Source organism: Catharus ustulatus, chromosome 23 (assembly GCF_009819885.2).
Source record: "Catharus ustulatus isolate bCatUst1 chromosome 23, bCatUst1.pri.v2, whole genome shotgun sequence".
Taxonomy (NCBI): Eukaryota; Metazoa; Chordata; class Aves; order Passeriformes; family Turdidae; genus Catharus; species Catharus ustulatus.
Window position 1 is genome coordinate 5,862,922 of NC_046243.1, and position 17,978 is coordinate 5,880,899.

At 48.7% G+C, this 17,978-nt stretch overlaps 3 pseudogenes; 1 reads left to right on the forward strand and 2 right to left on the reverse strand.

The window, feature by feature from the left end:
* Positions 1-2,672: 2,672 nt before the first annotated feature.
* LOC117006582 lies at positions 2,673-3,438 on the reverse strand (annotated as a pseudogene).
* Positions 3,439-9,075: 5,637 nt separating this feature from the next.
* On the reverse strand, positions 9,076-9,841 carry LOC117006516 (annotated as a pseudogene).
* Positions 9,842-13,623: 3,782 nt separating this feature from the next.
* LOC117006556 lies at positions 13,624-14,406 on the forward strand (annotated as a pseudogene).
* The last annotated feature ends 3,572 nt before the right edge of the window (positions 14,407-17,978 follow it).

The window sequence follows — 17,978 nt, forward strand, 5'->3', positions numbered from 1 at the left end:
TCCCCTCTGCCCACGCCACCACCATTGCAGAACATTCCCAGAAGAACAAGGAGCGGGAAGAAGGGCTGGAAAGCTCAGTGCTGTCCTAAAGAGCTAGGAGGAGGAGAAAGGGGCTTGCAACTCACCTGGTTCCCAAGGAGGAGGAGGTGACACAAGTGGTTGACAGAGCCACAAGTTAGGCTGCCTTTTATCCTGGCGCCTCAGTGCCTCAGGGCCCACAGTTTGTGCTGCATGAGTGATGATATTCCTGCATGATCACAAATGAATGGAAACATCTCTGGGAATGGTACAGTATGAGTTGGAAATTCCCTCTAGAATGACTTTGCATTTCCTGGTTTACCTCATTCCCATTCCCTCAAGGACTCTTCTTCTGCATGCCAGTATGCGAGATTATTCCAGGTCTCCTGGGGGCAGGAACAAGTCAGTGCTTGCAGTAGACAAGAAGTAAGTGCAGGAGGGATGCAAAGGCTGCCCACCCAGGGCACTCTGCTGGAGATTTATAATACTGCCACATGTTTGCAATTCCTGCTGACTGCAAGGGCCGCTGCTGCTCCCAGGCCTTCTGCTCTTTTCCTCAACACCTAAAGGCCACTCAGTGTTCCTTGTCTTCATAATGAACCACTTTTGCCCTCCTCCTCAGCCTGCACCACCCTTGAGACTCATGTAGCATTGCTGCCTGAGCATGTGTCCTGCTTTGTGTGCCCTGAAGCAGCTCTGGGCCAGAGCTCTCCAGCATCTCCTCAGTCCCATCCCTTGCCATAGCCTGTGACCCATGTGCTCAGCCATGTGCAGTGATGTGTGTGGGAGTGTGGCTGTGCCCCAGTGTGTGCGAGTATCTGCACATGCCTGTGCTTGTGCCCTCGTGGGAACACCCCTGAGAGCCTCTGGCCTATGTGGGGATGGTTGTGCACAGGGTAGAGCACTTGTGTGCAGCCCCCCTGCCCATGTGCCTGTGCAGGTGTGCCGGGCTCTGTGCGTCTGCCTTCATCTCTGTGCACACCTGGGCAGGTTGGCATTGTGTCAGTGGCCCTGGCTGCGTGTCCACAGCTGTGCCAGAGCTGGCGACTCAGCCCAACCCTTGCAAGGCCCGCAGGGACTTCCCTTCCCAGCAGTGCAGCCACTCACACACAATCAGCCCCCACTTCCTTCTCTGCCGCAACCTGGACAGGACCACGGCACTCATGTCTCAGCAAGGACAATACCAAAGACAGGCCATCCCCTTGATGCCACCTCCGGGAAGCCTTGGGGCACTCAGCTGTTTCCCAGGACCCTTGCTCCTGCCTCACGAGGGAGGCTTTCAGGTTACAGTGTTCTGGTGGGAATGTGGAGATGGGACAGGCCTTTGGTGACACTGGCCTTTGTGCAGAGCCACGAGCTATGGTTTCTCTCAAACAGAATGCAACAAGTCCAGGAAAATGCTTGACCATGACTGGGAGGTGGAAGCAGGAAGGTTTCAAAGGACAGTCGAATAAGATAGCATTTGATTCAGATAAGAACAGTATCCCAAAACAGCACAGCCTTAGAGAAATACCTAAAGGAGGTAACTTGGGCAAACAGAAGTCATGCAAAAGGTCACCAGGATGCCCTCTCAGCTCTGCAATGCTGACAATATAGAAGTTCTTTTATACACAATATTGGGTTAACACAAATATGGCAGTTGAGGACCAGCTCTGTAAGAAGGCTTATTTTTCTTTTATTATTGTCCCCTGATGGTGTTAATAATAAATTGACCTTATAGCTTCTAATTTGAATAAGTTTTCCCTTGGAGGGTTTTTCTTCCAGTCCTTATCACAACTCATGAGCCTTTTATTATTTTTTTCTTCCCACTCCTTTGCCCAACTACAGCAGAAGAGGGTGAGCCAAGAAATTTTGTGGGTGCCTGGCATTTAGCCAGTATTGATCCACAACATCTTTGAAAATGGAAAAGCAGCCATGGTAAAAATATCCCCACTTGCTTCTATTGTATTACACTGGAGGAATTTTGGTAGTGATGGATGAACTAGTAGAGGACTGCATAGAAAAGTCGTAGCAAATTAGCTCTTTTTTATGGCTCATACCAATACGACCACGAAACCCCTCAGTCCTGTCTGTCTCGACAGAAGCAGGGACAAACAATACATGTGATGATGGTGTTGGAAGAGAAGAGGCTGTGGGCTATCTCAAGCCTTGTTGTTCCCTCCTCCCTGCCCTCTCCACCTTGACAGTCATTTCTATGGACTAGCCAGGGATGTGTTTATCAGCAGCCACGGAAAGAGCAAAAACTAAAATCCTCTCTCTCGAGTCCCACCCTCTTCTCTATGTTTTCTACTCAGCTTACTGGAAGAATTCACCACAGATTAAAAGAGAATCAAAGGCTAAGGCATGGATGCATAGCGACTTTATTGAGTCAAAAGAAGAAAATGAGGAAGCTCACACACGGCACCTGGAGAGGCCACTAAGGACCAGTGGGGGTGTGCATCTGCTTGGTCTGCAGAGAGAGGGAGGGAGAGAAGCCAACAGGTCCCACTAGGCTGGCTTTGGGTGGTGCTGAAAGGAAAAGAATGCAAGAGAAAGGGAAGACAGTGGGACAAGGCAACAGTAAGCTAAAAGCAATGTTCAAAAAGATCCATCTTCATTACAGCACCACATTCTGAGGTCATGGAGGTTCTTGCCCAATGATATTGCCAGGAACTTTAGCAGGGACGGCATCTGCTGCCACCATAGCAGTTGGTGATGCAGGAGAGGTCAAAGCCCCCAGAGCTGATGGGCACTCCGCCACAGCTGAGGATGTTGCCAACAGCAGCAGAGGTGGAGGATCCCACCACGGTGTTCTGGGGGAAGGAGCTGAGGATGGGGCCAGGCAGGGTCACCAGCACAGCAGGTGGCTCAATGGCCACGTGGGAGCTCTGGCACTGCCTGACACAGCACTCATTGCAGCTGTTGGCCAGCGGGCAGGGGCCGCAGGGCTGGCAGCAAGGGTTGCAGGACATGGCTCGGGGTCACAGGAGCACCTGGCACAGAGGGCAGGGAGAAGCAGAAAGTGAGGACACATGAGGAGCAACACTGCACCCAAACACCCTCCTGCCAAGGCACTTGCTGGCCCACATTGCACTGCCCAGCTCAAAGCCCAGGAGCCACCTCAGCCATATACCAGCCTCTCTCTGTCTGCACCAAACCTTCTCTCCCCTGCCCTCTCCCAGCACAAGCAGCTCCCAACCCTGGGCTATGACAGCCCCTGTCCGCTGAGACCTACAGCCAGGAAAGAGCTGGTCTTGAAGCTGTAGCAGAAGGAGGAAGAGAAGGTGGAGAGGAGGCTTCCTACTAACCTGATTCCTGAGGAGAAGGAGCTCAAGGATGTGGATGAGAGCACAGAGACTTGTCCTGCCTTTTATAGCAGTCCTGCACTGCCTCAGGCACAGAGGCACCTTAGTGGAAGTTATAATTTTTTGACCAGCTCATGGCAAATGTGCACCATCCCAGCTAATGGTAGGAGCTATGTCCTGGTTTCCTGCACTGCGGCCTTTTCGTTTCCCTTGTAACTCTCTGTGTTTTCCTCTCTGAAGTCTTCTGTAAGTTCTTGGATGAGCAGCCCAAGATTTTCCAGGATATAAACACGTCAGCTCAGGCAGAAGGCCCTGATGTTTGCATTGCATGTGGTCATTTGATGTCATGTCTGTGTTGGCTTTTTTGCTAAAATTGTCAGGGAATCTACGCTGATTTCATTCCTGTATGTGAGGGACTGCCATGTGAGGGGATATTAAGCATTCTTTTCTGTTTTTATCCTTGGCTCTCTGTGACAGTCAGTCATTGCTGCACTGACCCCACTGCTACAACAAAAACTGCTCTCAGGAAAATTCAGTTGGTCTAATTTGCCTCATCCTCTTCCTGTGCAGTTTCTGTTGGTCATCTGTGAACACCAGTAGTGTGTCTGTGACCTGGTCTATGCCCAGTATACCTGAGTTATCTCTTGTCAGAATTGCTCCCAACACATCCTCAGCAGAATTCTGAGTTTCTGGTATTTTTATGGCCTTCTATGAATATAGTGAGTTTTGCTTGGCTCCATGCCGCTATGCATGAGCCCACATCAGTGTGTGAATGTGTGTGTGTGTGAGTGTTGTCCTCATAATGAGGGCAGGAGAAGATTCAGTCAAGAGGGAGCAGAGGGGAACCATCAGCTGGAATCAGCACATAGGGAAACCACACACTTTCTCTCGTCTTGAAGGGTTTTCATTAAAAGCAAAATGGTTTGGTCTTTGCCAGATGCAGCTTTTCATCTGCAGGAGCTGCAGCTGCCTGCTCTGACTCCTGCCAAGTTCAGCTGTTTGCTATCAGTTTCCAGGCAACCTGCAGCCTTCCTTTCCCCAGAGGCTTACATACCTGGAAAGGCCACTATCTACACCTGAACCCAGTCTCTAAGCCAGTTCCTTCACTCCTGCTCCCTCCATGCCCTCAGTAAGTTTTACCCCATCTGGCTACTACTGAGAATTTCCTGAGCAGATGCAAGGCCATATTCAAACTGATTCCAGAGGTAGACAGGAAGGTTTTATCCCTTCCTCCTGTGTCTCCTGGACTTTCCTTTTCTCCTGCTACAGCCTGAGAGCTCTTATGCTGAATTGAAACTTTGCAGCTCCTGTTCACTGCACTAGCAGAGACAGCTAGACAGAGTAAACTAGCAAAGGAGTGTTCCAAGCTGAATATTTTTTGGCATTTACTGAAAAGGACAAGACGGAAATGCTGTCCTTGATGCATCCCAGGACACAGTTGGCCTTCCAAAACAGAAAGATCACTGGTCCTGGCTCCAGCACTGATCCTCCAGCTGATGAATTATCCAGGGTCCTAGGTTTTGTGGTGCCGCCTTTTTAAAGATATGCTTCCCCGCCTTGGAGCTAAGTTTCCCACTTCTGTGAAAACCAGTTATCAAGTGAAGTTTGTTCCTCTAGACATTTCTAAAAATGCTGCTTTGGGGGTCTTTGGTGGTCTTGATCCTCTGCATTTTGTTGGCCTTTGGTAAAAAGTCCATGCCCACTTTCCCACCTCATTCCCACTCTTGCCCTGTGCTATGCTTCTCTCCAGCAGCCAGAACAAGGACATTTGTCCCAGAAAAGTGCTGTCCTGTCTCCACATAGCCACTTCTCCAGCCACATCCCATTTGTTATCACAGCATCTTCTTACCAAGAACCCTCAGGTGGGTCCACAGCCATCAAGCTGTGAGTATAAAACACAAGTCCTTCATCTTCTAATGCTCCTACACCAGTGCTCAATGAGATGGACACACATGGTGTCTGTGCTGTTAGGAACACTTTCCCAAGTTTGTTCAGTTTCTGTGTTAATTGTTAATGTTAAATTCCAAGCCTTACCCTGTTCTGATTCCTAATTAATGTTAATTGTTAATGATAAATTATTGGCCTTATTCTGTTTCAGTCCCCAGTTGTCTCACCTGTGTGCCCTTTCCCTTCCGTCGGGTAATGTCTCTGCTGCTCCCCTGAAATGGTGCCTGTGAGGAGGGTGATGTCATCGAGCTATATGCAAATGAAAGGGTGCAAAGGACACTGGGACACTATTCAGAGTTCAAACCCCTTAAAACAATGAACCCAAATGACATCTGGAACTGAGAACAGTGTTCTCTGGTTGGGAAAACACCACAGAACACAAGCTTATCATCCCAAGGTGCTTTGTTCTGTCGCCATGACCTCAACAGCACCCTACCAACATGACCCCCCGGACTACAAGACAAAATTGCCTTCCTTGGGATTCTCGTGAGGATGGAAGCCCCACTTCTGCCTAAGAAGACACAGTTGCACTCCTCCTCTAGCTCATCCATTGGGAGCAGCAGAGGCATGCGCAATGCCTTGAGCTCCCCACCCAAGCTGATCTTTCAATAGAGGCCTTACAAAGGAGCAAGTCTCTTGGCTCTATTTATCTCATGTTCCATAAACTCTGGCCAGGAAGAGCATGGGAGGAGCCAAACAAGATCCATGGAGCATCGTGTGCCTGAGCTGTTATTTTGAGCCCAGCTGTGCCTTCAGAAGTTCCTGAAGATGCTGTGAGAAAAACCAGGATGTGGCTGGAGAAAGGACTCTACAGAAGCAGGCAGCTTGATACTGGGACAAACATCCTTGCTGTAGTTCCTGGAGAGAAGCACAACACAGGACAGCACAAGGATAGGAATGAGGTCACAAAGTGAATATGGACTGTAGGGGGAGGATCAAGGCCCCCAAAGATCCCTGAAACCTCCAACCCATTTTCAGAAAGGTCAGAAAGAGCAGACTGCATATGAGAACTCATTTGCATAGAAAGCAAGAAACCTATCTTTGAGGCAGAGAAATCTACCCATGAGTAGGTACCCCCCAAGTCAGAGCACTCTTCTCGTGTTGCATTCCACTGTAGAGAACTGTGAGGAGTTTTTTTAAAATACATGGTCTAGAACAAAATTAAATCAACTGAGACAACATTGTATCCAAGAACAGTTTTTTGGTAATGAAAAAGCAACAAGAAAAGCAATAAAGCAGTTGTCCTACTAATGAGGGCTAGAAAAGGAGGAAGGAAATAGAAAATAATGGGGGCAGGGAGACAGAGAGAGCAAAAGCAGGCATATTACCGTGAGAAGATGAGGGAGTGCCATCAACATCCACACTGCAGGGGTGTGTGCATGCAGGCTACCTGCCAGGGAGACTGCGCAGCTTTTGGAGAAGTGCAACTCCACAGGCACATCTCCCTTGACATGGGGCACCGGGTGAGTGGGGAATGGGCAGGAGGTGCGGGATGCTGGACAGGGTCGTGGCAGGGATCGCAGTGGTGGGCTCAGAAGCAGGCAGGGCTGGATGCAGGTGGCTCAGGCAGGGACAAAGCAGGCAGTCACCAGACAGGAACACAGGGAGGCAGAACAGGTGGCAACTGGGATGGGCAAAGGGGTAGAGCAGGACACAGGCTACACAGGAGGCTCAGAGGTCACCTGGTGTCCTGCCAAGTGCACAGATAGAGGGAAGGCGAGTATGTTGGGGCAAGCAAGGGCCAGCAAGGATAGGAGAGCCAAAAGGCAGGCTGCAGCCAGGGCAAAAAGGAGAAAAAAACGAGCTAGGGCCAGAATAAAGAAGCAGACCTCAGCAGGCTGGAGCCAAAGCAAAACCACAAAATTTGAAAGGGCCCCAGACTCAAAAAGCCCAGACTCAAAAAGCCTAGACTCAAAAAAGCCACTAATAGACAAGATTCAAAAAGCCATAAAAGCTCCAGAGCTTGTGATGAAGTTGTTTTTATGCTCTCTGGCTCCTCCCAAAGTCCACCTACTGACAGGAGACCATTGGCTCGGTCCAACATTTCTGTGGCAGTCTGTTGGTGGAGACTTTTTTGCCATCTGATTGGGGAATTTCTCTGGAGGCTACAGTGTCTTTGGTGTTCCCCTGCTGACTGCCACTCCCCTATGAGACATGAAATGGTTGCCAGGAAAACCCTCCCCAGAGACAAGACTTCCTTCCATCTTCTAGTTGACTCCTGCAAGTGGCACATGTGCAACCTGTGATGGCTAACAGCTGGCCTGGAGGCCTCAGTCATAAGTAACCCTGACCATAACTCGACCAGCCTATTACAGTAAAGGAAAGAAATATACATCTCTATGAAGACACTGAGAGGTGGAGAGATTAAAATACAAACAATGGACTCCAGCCAATCCCTGATGAGCATGTATGCAGGCTCCTATTGGCCAGTGAACCGTGTGGTAACAAAATTGCAGCCAATCGGGACTGCACCTGGTGTTTTTTGAAAACCCTATAAAAGAAAGCTGTAAATAATAAAATTTGCTATTTCCACCTGAACCTTGGAGTGTTATGTTGTGTCCATCTCAGCTGCAACACAAACCCTCCCCCACATGCCTCTAACAACCAGTATTGAGACAGAAATTGGTTCCTCACACCTCAGGACCTTGGACACCCGACGGACTGGACTGGCACAGCTGGATGGATGCTGAAACCAGGACTAACACTCCGGCAGCTGGGTCAACACTGAAACTAGGACTGAGATCTCACCCACTGGATCAACACTGAAACTGGAACTGACATCGTATCTGGATGGACCAGGACCAGTGATGTCTTTTTTTCTCTCTTTCTTTTTCTTTTTCCCTTATTAATTAATCTCTCCCTCTTTAATTTCTCTCTTCCCTTTCACCAAACCCCTTAATCCAGAAAACAATGGTATTGTTGATACAGTAGGTCTGGGACTGCTATAACATACCAATCTCCCCACCAAATGTGTAATTTACTAATAAAAGTTTCTAATTGTTCAAAGGCCCACTGACCTCTGCCATTCCTTTTGACCTTGAGCATTTAAGAACCTTGAGTGTTTCCTTCACCTTAATGGTGCCACTCCACAGTCTGGTCAACTTTATTGGCAAATGCTGATCCAAACTTCTACATCATTTCAGCCCTGCATGTCTGGACAACAGCTGACTCCTGTCAGGGACTGAAGGACTCTATGAGGAACCCACCTCATATGCCTTTGACCACACATGCTACTCATGGGGCCTAGACTGGGCCGTGCACGGAAGGAGAAGGAAGAGATGATGCTATGGGTTGTTCCTGGACATTGCTGTTTCCCTTCCTCATTCCTGCCACCCTTTGGAGCCAACTTTTCCGTGTTTGCCATTGGCTGTTGAGTAGCCAGGGAGGTTCTTCAGCAGCTCCAAAGGAAAAGGTACAGATTTAAATCCACAATAGGGAGTATAATATTCTGTGCCTCCACCTTTTATCCCGGAAGAGTTGCCATGGAAAAAAAAGAAGATCTGAAGGCAAAGGCTTGGATGCAAAACAACTTTATTGAGTGTAAAGTGGAAAAGGAGATGGCTCACAAAGGCCAAGAAGAGTGGCTGCAAAGATGCAGTTGAGCTCATGCAGGGTGTGCATCTGCCTGCCCTGCAGAGGGAGGGAGGGCAACACGTCCCAACTAGACAGGCCTGGGAAGACAAAAACAGTGAATAAAAGAGAGCGGAGAGTAGAAGAAGGAAAGAGTAGCCTGCAGCTCTAAATACAATGTCCCAAAGCTCTATCTCTGCCTAGAACCAGGTCCTGAGGTTGTGGAGGTTCTTGCCCAAGGATGTTGCCAGCAGATTTAGCAGGGACGACATCTGCTGCCACCATAGCAGTTGGTGATGCAGGAGAGGTCAAAGCCCCCAGAGCTGATGGGCACTCCGCCACAGCTGAGGATGTTGCCAACAGCAGCAGAGGTGGAGGATCCCACGGCGGTGTTCTGGGGGAAGGTGCTGAGGATGGGGCCGGGCAGGGTCACCAGCACAGGCGAGGGCTGGATGGCCACATGGGAGTCCTGACACTGCCTGACACAGCACTCATTGCAGCTGTTGGCCAGCGGGCAGGGGCCACAGGGCTGGCAGCAAGGGTTGCAGGGCTGGCAGCAGGACATGGCTCGGGGTCACAGGTGCACCTGGTACAGAGAGCAGGGAGAAGCAGAAAGTGAGGACACATGAGGAGCAGCACTGCACCCAAACACCCTCCAGCCAGGTCAACACCTGCTGGCACACATTGCACTGCCCAGCTCAAAGCCCAGGAGCCACCTCAGCCATGTCCCAGCCTCTCTCTGTCTGCACAAGACCTTCTCTTCCCTGCCCTCTCCCAGCACAAGCAGCTCCCAGCCCTGGGCTATGACAGCCCCTGTCAGCTGAGACCTACAGCCAGGAAAGAGCTGGTCTTGAAGCAGCAGCAGCAGGAGGAGAAGTGGCTTCCTACTCACCTGGTTCCTGAGGAGGAGTTGAGAGAAGTGGATGAGAGAGCAGAGACTTGTCCTGCCTTTTATAGCAGTCCTGCACTGCCTCAGGTCCAGAGGCACCTTAGTAGAAGTAATAATTTTGTGACCAGCTCATGTCAAATTTGCACCATCCCATCTAATGGTAGGGGCTGTGTCCTGGTTTCCTGCATTGCTGCATTTTCATTTCCTGGCACATGCCATATTCTTTCCCCCTTGAGGGTTTTTCTAAGTGCTGGGAAGACTCAATAATTTCCCGGATGTAAACAGATCAGGACCTGTAGAATGCTCAGATCAAGGACTGCTGGCATTCCATGTGGTCAGCTGATGCGAGCCTGTGTCATTCCTGTGGGTTTGTTTGTGGCAAAGTTGTCAGGAAATGGGCACCCCTTTTGTGCTTCTTGGCTAAGGACTGCCATGTGAGGGTTCCTGCTGTGTCAGCGGAGACCCCAGATGCTGAATTTTTCCTGTCCTTTTATGAGTGCCCATATTTTTGAGTTGTTCTTTTCAGAACACTGAATTGAAATCCCTGAATTGATCGTCTTATGCTGGAGTGTTGCTGATGACTGGGATGGGGACATAGGTTCCTCTTCTCCAGACCAATGCTGGATGCACTTGTACAACTCATGTGCCTGGTGCTGAGTGAAGAAGTGGTTGCATCTCACAGCAAGTGGGTGTTGGACTGAAGGGACTGGGGCCTGGGCTGTGCTCTGTTTTGAGATGTATAACAGACTCTCTGTGTGGTACAGGGGAAGTCAAACATCTTTGAGTCAAATTTTTTTCATGTTCAAGCACTAGCCACCTCCATACCCTCCCAAAAATGCCTAGCAACTGTGTCTGGAAAGGTAGGAAAGTGTGATTTTTTTTTTTTTTTTTTAGACTAACTGCCGAAATCCTGCTGCTTTTCCATGATCATGCTTTAACTTTCATGTTAAAGTAGATCTTTCCCCAAAAAACAACTTCTATGTTCTGACTGAAACCCCTCATTCTGTATCCCACTGTGCTGCTTAAACATGGAGGAAATAGAAGAGAACCAGGGATGAGGAAGAGCAGCTGAGTCAGTGAAAAAGAGTTGGAGGTGAAGTTATTTCAGAGGTTTTTTTGCAGTCTTGCTTTGTTTTGTTTGTAAAGTGTAGAATGAATGTTCCCCAAATCAGGCCTTGCTTTTTTGTTTTCTGTTGGTAAGGTAAGCAATCCCTCTTTACCTCAACCCACAATATTTTTCTCCTTACTTTTTTTCTGAGTGGGAAAGACAGATACTACTTGTCCAGCATAGACTTGCAGTGCCCTGTGCAGCCCCAAATGTTCATTGCACACATTGTCAGGGCTGGGGTGTACTGCAGACAGCACATTCCCAACTCTTTTCTCACAGAGCACCTCTGGGAGAGGAAGGGTTATTCACATGGGCTGGCAAGATGACATGGACAAGCCATCCCCAGTTCCTGCCATGGTACTGGAAAGAGAGCACCAACATCCCCCCCTGCAGGTGCAGGGCAATCATCGCACCCGCCCTGCCCGGCCAGGAGCCAGCAGTGCCCTTGCTGGCTGTACCTGGAACTGCACCCAAGGGGAAACTGCCTGCAGCCGAGAGCAGCTGGGACTGGTGTCTGCTTCTCTTTGGTGTCGCTGCCAGTGGTGTTGGTTTGTCTTGTTATACACACACATACTGGTAAAGAACTGGTGTTCCTTTTCACATAACTTTGCCTAAAAGCCCCTTAATTTCAAAGTTACGATAATTTTGAGGGAACGGGGTCATATTCTCCCTTCCAAGGGATGTTCGGGATGTTCTCACCTTTTTTGGCAGACACGTGTCTTTCAAACCAAGACATCTCAAAACTAAGGTATTGGCTAGTACATATTAATTACTGTTATAAGTAAATAAGGAAGCATTAGCTGACACAACACTTATCAGTCACAGATCTAGGGAGTTAACACAAGGTCAGATTAATCTCTGGTATTTGTACTAAGCAATGTCTGCAACAAAAATAAGCATTAACCATGAATATAGGAATTATACACTATGTGCTAAGGTCAAAAGAATTTTCCAGCATCTTCCACCATTGCTGCAAGGACTCCTTCAAGAAATATAACTTTTTCAATGACAAATCTACCCCCTGAGACTTTAATATCATTTCCTTAAAGTGTCATATCCAGTTATTATACTGATCTAATCGGCACAGCAGTAAGCACTGAATTAAACAAGTGATTATATTCATGAGTACCACATCACATCATGACAAGTGCAAGAGATTGTTTTAACCATCCTAAGTTTAGGAGTGTGGGACCATGAAACCAGCCAAGAAAAATCTAGTCTGTCTGTCTCTGTAGCACTTGTGGCTGGTTTCTTTAGTTGTTTCTTTCTTTTCTGTTAGTCAGGAGTTATTGGAAAGATTGAATCAACACATCTCTTTAAACTCTTCACATCCCTAATTATCTAAACACCAATAGTCAATTGCTGTTTGATTTTCAAGGGCAGCTTCTCTGGTTTCTGTAATTTCTGTACTTAGGGCTGTTAATGCTTGTGAAGTGTAACTTATATCTTTAACTAAAGCACACATGCTTCTCTTTATGGTGTGATAGTTCACAGCTACCTCCACTCCAAGTGTTCAAAGGGCAGCAGAACCAGTTCATTCTCACTATATAGGGTAATTTGAGGATCACTATCCTCTGTCAACTGATAAGCTGAACACCTCTCATGTTTCAAATCTTCTTGGTCAAGTAATATGATCAAGTAATCAAGCAATATGTCCAATGGCACTGGACCCTGGAGAAGTATTGGCAAGAACATGAGAGTAGACTAGTCAGCCACACGGAAAACCCCATCCTATAGGTAACTTTGTGTGCTCCCAGGAATAAGAAAATTGTTCTGTGCTATTGCATTTTAAGGCAGGTTGTAGCTGTGTTAGATGTTAACACTTAGAGAAACAACTGACAAATGTTACACATTGCTTTTCTCTGCACAGCCTGACTGTAGCAGACACTATCCCAATTTGTGAATCACCTCAGCCCTGCATGTCTGGACAGCAGCTGGGCCCTGCCAGGTACTGAAGGACTGTAGGAGGTACACATGTCGTAAAGGTGTCGTGCCTTTGACCACGTGCATGGACCAGGAAATGGAGAGGAGAAGGAAGGGATGAGGTGTTAGGCTATTCCTCTGACAATGAAGACTGCTGTCATTCTGCATCCAGGATCTCCCCAATGGCCATTGGCTGCAGAATACCCAGGGATTTCTTTGTCTGCTTCAAGGGAAAGGACACAAAGTAAAATCCACTCAGGGACTCCCACCCACAGCTTCTCTACATTTTTCACTATGCAGACTGGAAGTGTTGCCACATAACAAAGGATGACTCAGAGTCCCAGGTTTGGATGTACAAAGAATTTGATGAATCTAAGGAAGAAAAGGAGGTGGCTTACAGAGGGAACCATGACCAGTGGAGCTCCTGCAGGTTGTCCATCTGCCTCTCATGCTGAGACAGAGTGGGCAACACATCCCCACTAGACTGGCCTGGGAACACATAGAGAACAGGAGGTAAGAAAGAGAAGAGTGGAAGAAGGAAAAAATTTACAAAATCTCTGTCATGTCCACTCACATTGCAGTTCTGTGAGCAAGAATAAAAAGAGCAGAGCCCCTTTCCTGGCAACTTTGCCACAAACAACCCAAACAGAAATGACACAAGAGAACATCACCTGCCCACAAGGGATGCTGCTGGCACTTGATCAGAGCATTCTGCCTGCACTGACGTCTTTCTGCCCCGGAAATCCTTGGGCTTATCCTCCCAGCACTTATAGAAGTAGCTAATCATACAGGAAAGTACGCAGAATTACCCAGGAAATGAAAACAATGCAATATAGGAAACCAGGACACAGCCCCATTATTAGCTAAGACGGTTCCCATTTACCATGAGCTGGTCACAAAATTATGACTTCCACTAAGAAGCCTCTGGGCCTGAGGCAGTGCAGGACTGCTATAAAAGGCAGCCCAAGTCTCTGCTCCCTCATCCACTTCTCTCAGCTCCTTGTCCTCAGGAATCAGGTGAGTGGGAAGCGTCTTTTCTTCCTTGTCCTCCTGCTACTGATGTTGCAGCTGCTTCAAGACCAGCTCTTTCCTGGCTGTAGGTCTCAGCTGACAGGGGCTGTCATAGCCCAGGGCTGGGAGTGCTTGTGCTGAGAGAGGGCAGGGGAGAGAAGGTCTTCTGCATACAGAGAGAGGCTGGGACTTGGCTGAGGTGGCTCCTGGGCTTTGAGCTGGGTAGTGCAATGTGTGCCAGCAGGTGCCTTGTCTGCAGGATGTTTGGGTGCAGTACTGCTCCTCATGTGTCCTCACTTTCTGCTTCTCCCTGCCCTCTGTACCAGGTGCACCTGTGACCCCGAGCCATGTCTTGCTGCCAGCCCTGCAACCCTTGCTGCCAGCCCTGCGGCCCCTGCCCGCTGGCCAACAGCTGCAATGAGTGCTGTGTCAGGCAGTGCCAGGACTCCCACGTGGTCATTGAGCCGCCTGCTGTGCTGGTGACCCTGCCTGGCCCCATCCTCAGCTCCTTCCCCCAGAACACTGCTGTGGGATCCTCCACCTCTGCTGCTGTTGGCAACATCCTCAGCTGTGGCGGAGTGCCCATCAGCTCTGGGGGCTTTGACCTCTCCTGCATCACCAACTGCTATGGTGGCAACAGATGTCGTCCTTGCTAAAGCTGCTGGCGACATCTTTGGGCAAGAACCTCCATGACCTCAAAGCCTGGTTTTGGGCAGGAGATAAAGCTTGAAGGCATTATATTTAGAGCTTTGGACCATCGCTTCCTTCTTCTACTCTCCACTCCTTTTCTTTCCCTCCTCCCCAGGCCAGTCTTGTGTGGACCTGTTGTCCTTCCTCCCTTTCCAGAGCAGTGCAAAGAACACCACATGGGAGCTCCATCTTAGTGCCTGCTCCTGGTTCTCTCTGTGAGCCATCTGCTTTTCATCTTTAAACTTATTAAAATTGTGCTGCATTCACGCCTCAGCCTTTGTGTCATCTATTGTTCTGTGGCATCTCCTCCAGTCTGCTCAGGAAGAAGGTAGAGAAAGAAATATGTGAGGCTGGCTCAGTGGATTTTACTTTTAACCCTTTTCCCTTGGAGCTGATGAAGAACATCCCTGGCTACTCGGAAGCCAAAGGCCATCATGAAGACTTTGGCTCCAAAGTTTTTAAGGAGTGGGGATGGGAAAAACAACGCCTCAGGATAGCCCACAATCTCATCTCCTCCTATCCTTTCTTCATTACCTGGCCTAGGGTCTGGGAACAAGCAGATGAGATCCAAATCTCAATCAGTCCCTCAGCACCTGGCAGGGCCCAGCTGCTGCCCAGACATGCAGGGCTGAGGTGAGTCATAAATTGGGATTGGTAACACACTGAGTTTGTGCAGTGGAGTCTCCAGCCCTGTGAACCCAACACCTCCAAAATGTTTTGTTCCAGGTGTCCATCTTCCCTGTGCAAATGACTTGGGACTTCACTACTAATGCCAGCATTTAAGAGTGTTTCCAGCTGGACTTGAAAATTTCTGGTTAGTCCTTGGCCTTCAGGCCCAGGCAGTGCTCCAAAATCCTTTCCTCCCCTGGGAATCCATGTTCTCTTGAGTTCAAAAGTGAACTCCTGAAAGCATTGCTGGGGTCCAAATAGCAGCTCAGGTCCACAGGTCTCTGTAATGCATGTGACCTTCCACACATGATCCTCCTGCCTATATCTCTGAGGAGAGACACCAGTTTTGTCCATCTAATGGGGTGCTGGCACATCTTGCTCTGTCCCAAAACCAAGGCTTCACCTGTTCCTAGTGAGACCTGTTGCCCAAGCACTGGTCTCAGTTTCCAGAATCAAATAATCTCCAGTTCCTCTTCACTGTGTGTGTGACCCCTACAAACAGCCCATTCACATGGCTCCTTTTGGGAACCACAATATAAAAAAGCTACTAGAGAGTGACCAAGGCAGGGCACGAGGATGCGGAAGAGTCTGGAGAGGGTGTATGAGGAGTGGTGTGGGATACTGGTGAAAGCCAGGGAAGGATGCAGCTTGAGTTTTCTCAAGCTACTCAAAGGAAAATAGAAGAGAAATAATTAATAACAGAGATTAGCACCTGCTGAATGCATGAGAGACATGATGCTTGGTAAAAGCATGTTTGCAAGGGGTGTTACCTTCCTTGGACCAATGAACTCAATTCTATCCTGGTTCTGCGATCTAGTCTATAGAAGTGTGGTTGCTTCTTTAATAAATTGCTTTCTTCTGCCTCTGAAGGAAGTCATGTGTGGCTATATTCTTTCGCCGCTCCTAGTACTATAGGGACAGACTGGCTGCGGTCACTTGGCCCATTCAGTCAGGAGAAGACGAGACTGAGCTCAGATCTCATTGTGGTCTTCAACATCCTCCCGAGGGGCAGCAGAAGGGCAAGAACCAAACTATTCACTCTCATGACCAGTGTCAGGACTTGAGGAAGTGACTGAGCTGGGGGAGGATTAGGTTGGATATCCGGAAAAGATTATTCATCCAGAGGGTTTTTGGTGGTTCAGCACTGGAACAGGATCCTCAGGAAAGTGGTCTCTGCACGAAACATGACAGGGCTCAAGATGTATTTGGACAACACTCTCAGGTACTTAGTGGGAGACTTGGGGGTGTCCTGTGCGGGGCCAGGAATTAGACTTGGTGCTTCTAATTGGTTTATTCCAACTCAGCATCTTCTGTGATTCTAGGATTCTATGATTATGCTGAGAAAGTCTCAGTCCTTTTGGTAGATCTAATTTCATTACTAAAATACTTTCATGAGGTCCTCTCCAAGCCTCCAGTTCTCCAGGGAGAAAAGAATGCATTCCTTCAGGCTTTCTCCTGAGGGTTAGGTTTTGGTTTTTTGTCTCTCAGGGAATTTTCTTCCAACTTGGTGCCAGGGAGATGATGACTGGACAATGATCAAGAGACCAAAGACATGGCCAAGTGCCTTGGCACACCGTCAGAACTGTTCTGGGTGTCAGAGTGGGGAAAAGGTTGGGGGGTGGAGAAAGTGAAGCAGTGTGGTTTTTAGCAATTTGTTAATTGCAGTAGTTCCGTCCTTTCTGGGTTGGGAGCAGAGATCATCATGTGGTCCTTCTTCACCTTGGAGCTCTCCTATGCCACTATTGTTTTCAACACTGCCATGCAGCTCTGCCCGTTGCCAGTTTGTGAGCCCATTTGCTCGCAAGAGACAAACACAGAGAGTGACACGGTCCACCTGGATGCCAGGTGGGAGTCATCCCTTTCCCCCTCCTCCCCTGGGGCCGCCCTGTGAAGGGCTGCCTGGAGCAGTGCAATACTCCTGCCAGCCCTTTTCTCTGTAGAGTAGTGCAACATCATGGTAAAGCCCTGCCTCCCTTCCCAGTGTGTACCGGCTGCTCTTAACAGTGTCAAAGACTGATCACTGCTCACGTGGGTGCTGGGGCACTCAGCCCTTTTTCCCTCTTCCTCATGTGAGCCACCATCACAACCAGGGAGGTCCTGATCTTGCATCAGAGCACCCCCTGAAGCTGGGAGGGAGTCACTGGAGCCTCTCTGCCTCAACAGGAGCCAACAGTGCCCACCAAAGGGGAAAGTGCGTGACAGGTAGGAACAGGCTGTTAATTGGGTTTTTCCTTTCTCTTTATATTGCTGCTGTTGTTGTTGTTGCTTGCGTGTGTTTATATACATACATTCTAGCAAAGAACTGCTTTCGTTTTCCCATATCTTTGCCTGAAAGCCCCATAATTTCAAAGTTATATTAATTTGGAGAGAGGGTGTCATTTTTCCATTTCAGGAAGGTTCAAGACTTCCTTGTTAAACACCTGTCTTTTAAATCAGGACAATTTCCTCAGGACATTTTCTTCAGCCCTTTGCTCATCTTTGACACACACAGCAGGGTGGGAGCAGCTGCTGGATCAGGATCCGTGGAGGCCACATCAAGTGACTTGGATTAAGCAATGCCTTTGCTGGTGCAAAAGGGACAGTCGTCAGGAGAACCACGTGGGTGAAAATGACCCCAAAACCAATGTACATATGGCCAGGGCTTGCAGGAAGTAGATTTTCTTTTTCATGACAATGGTGTAACAGAACAATGTGCAGTTAGTGGGATCTCAACCAAAGGACATCACTGAGAGATCATTTCTGATGGCCCAGTCCCCACAGTTGCAGACAGTGGGGAGTCTGCTTGTCCCTGGAGCCACCCTCTTCAGCCATGAGAATACAATACTGAGACACTGCTTGATGCAGAGGAGCCCTGGGTGGCCCCTGAATC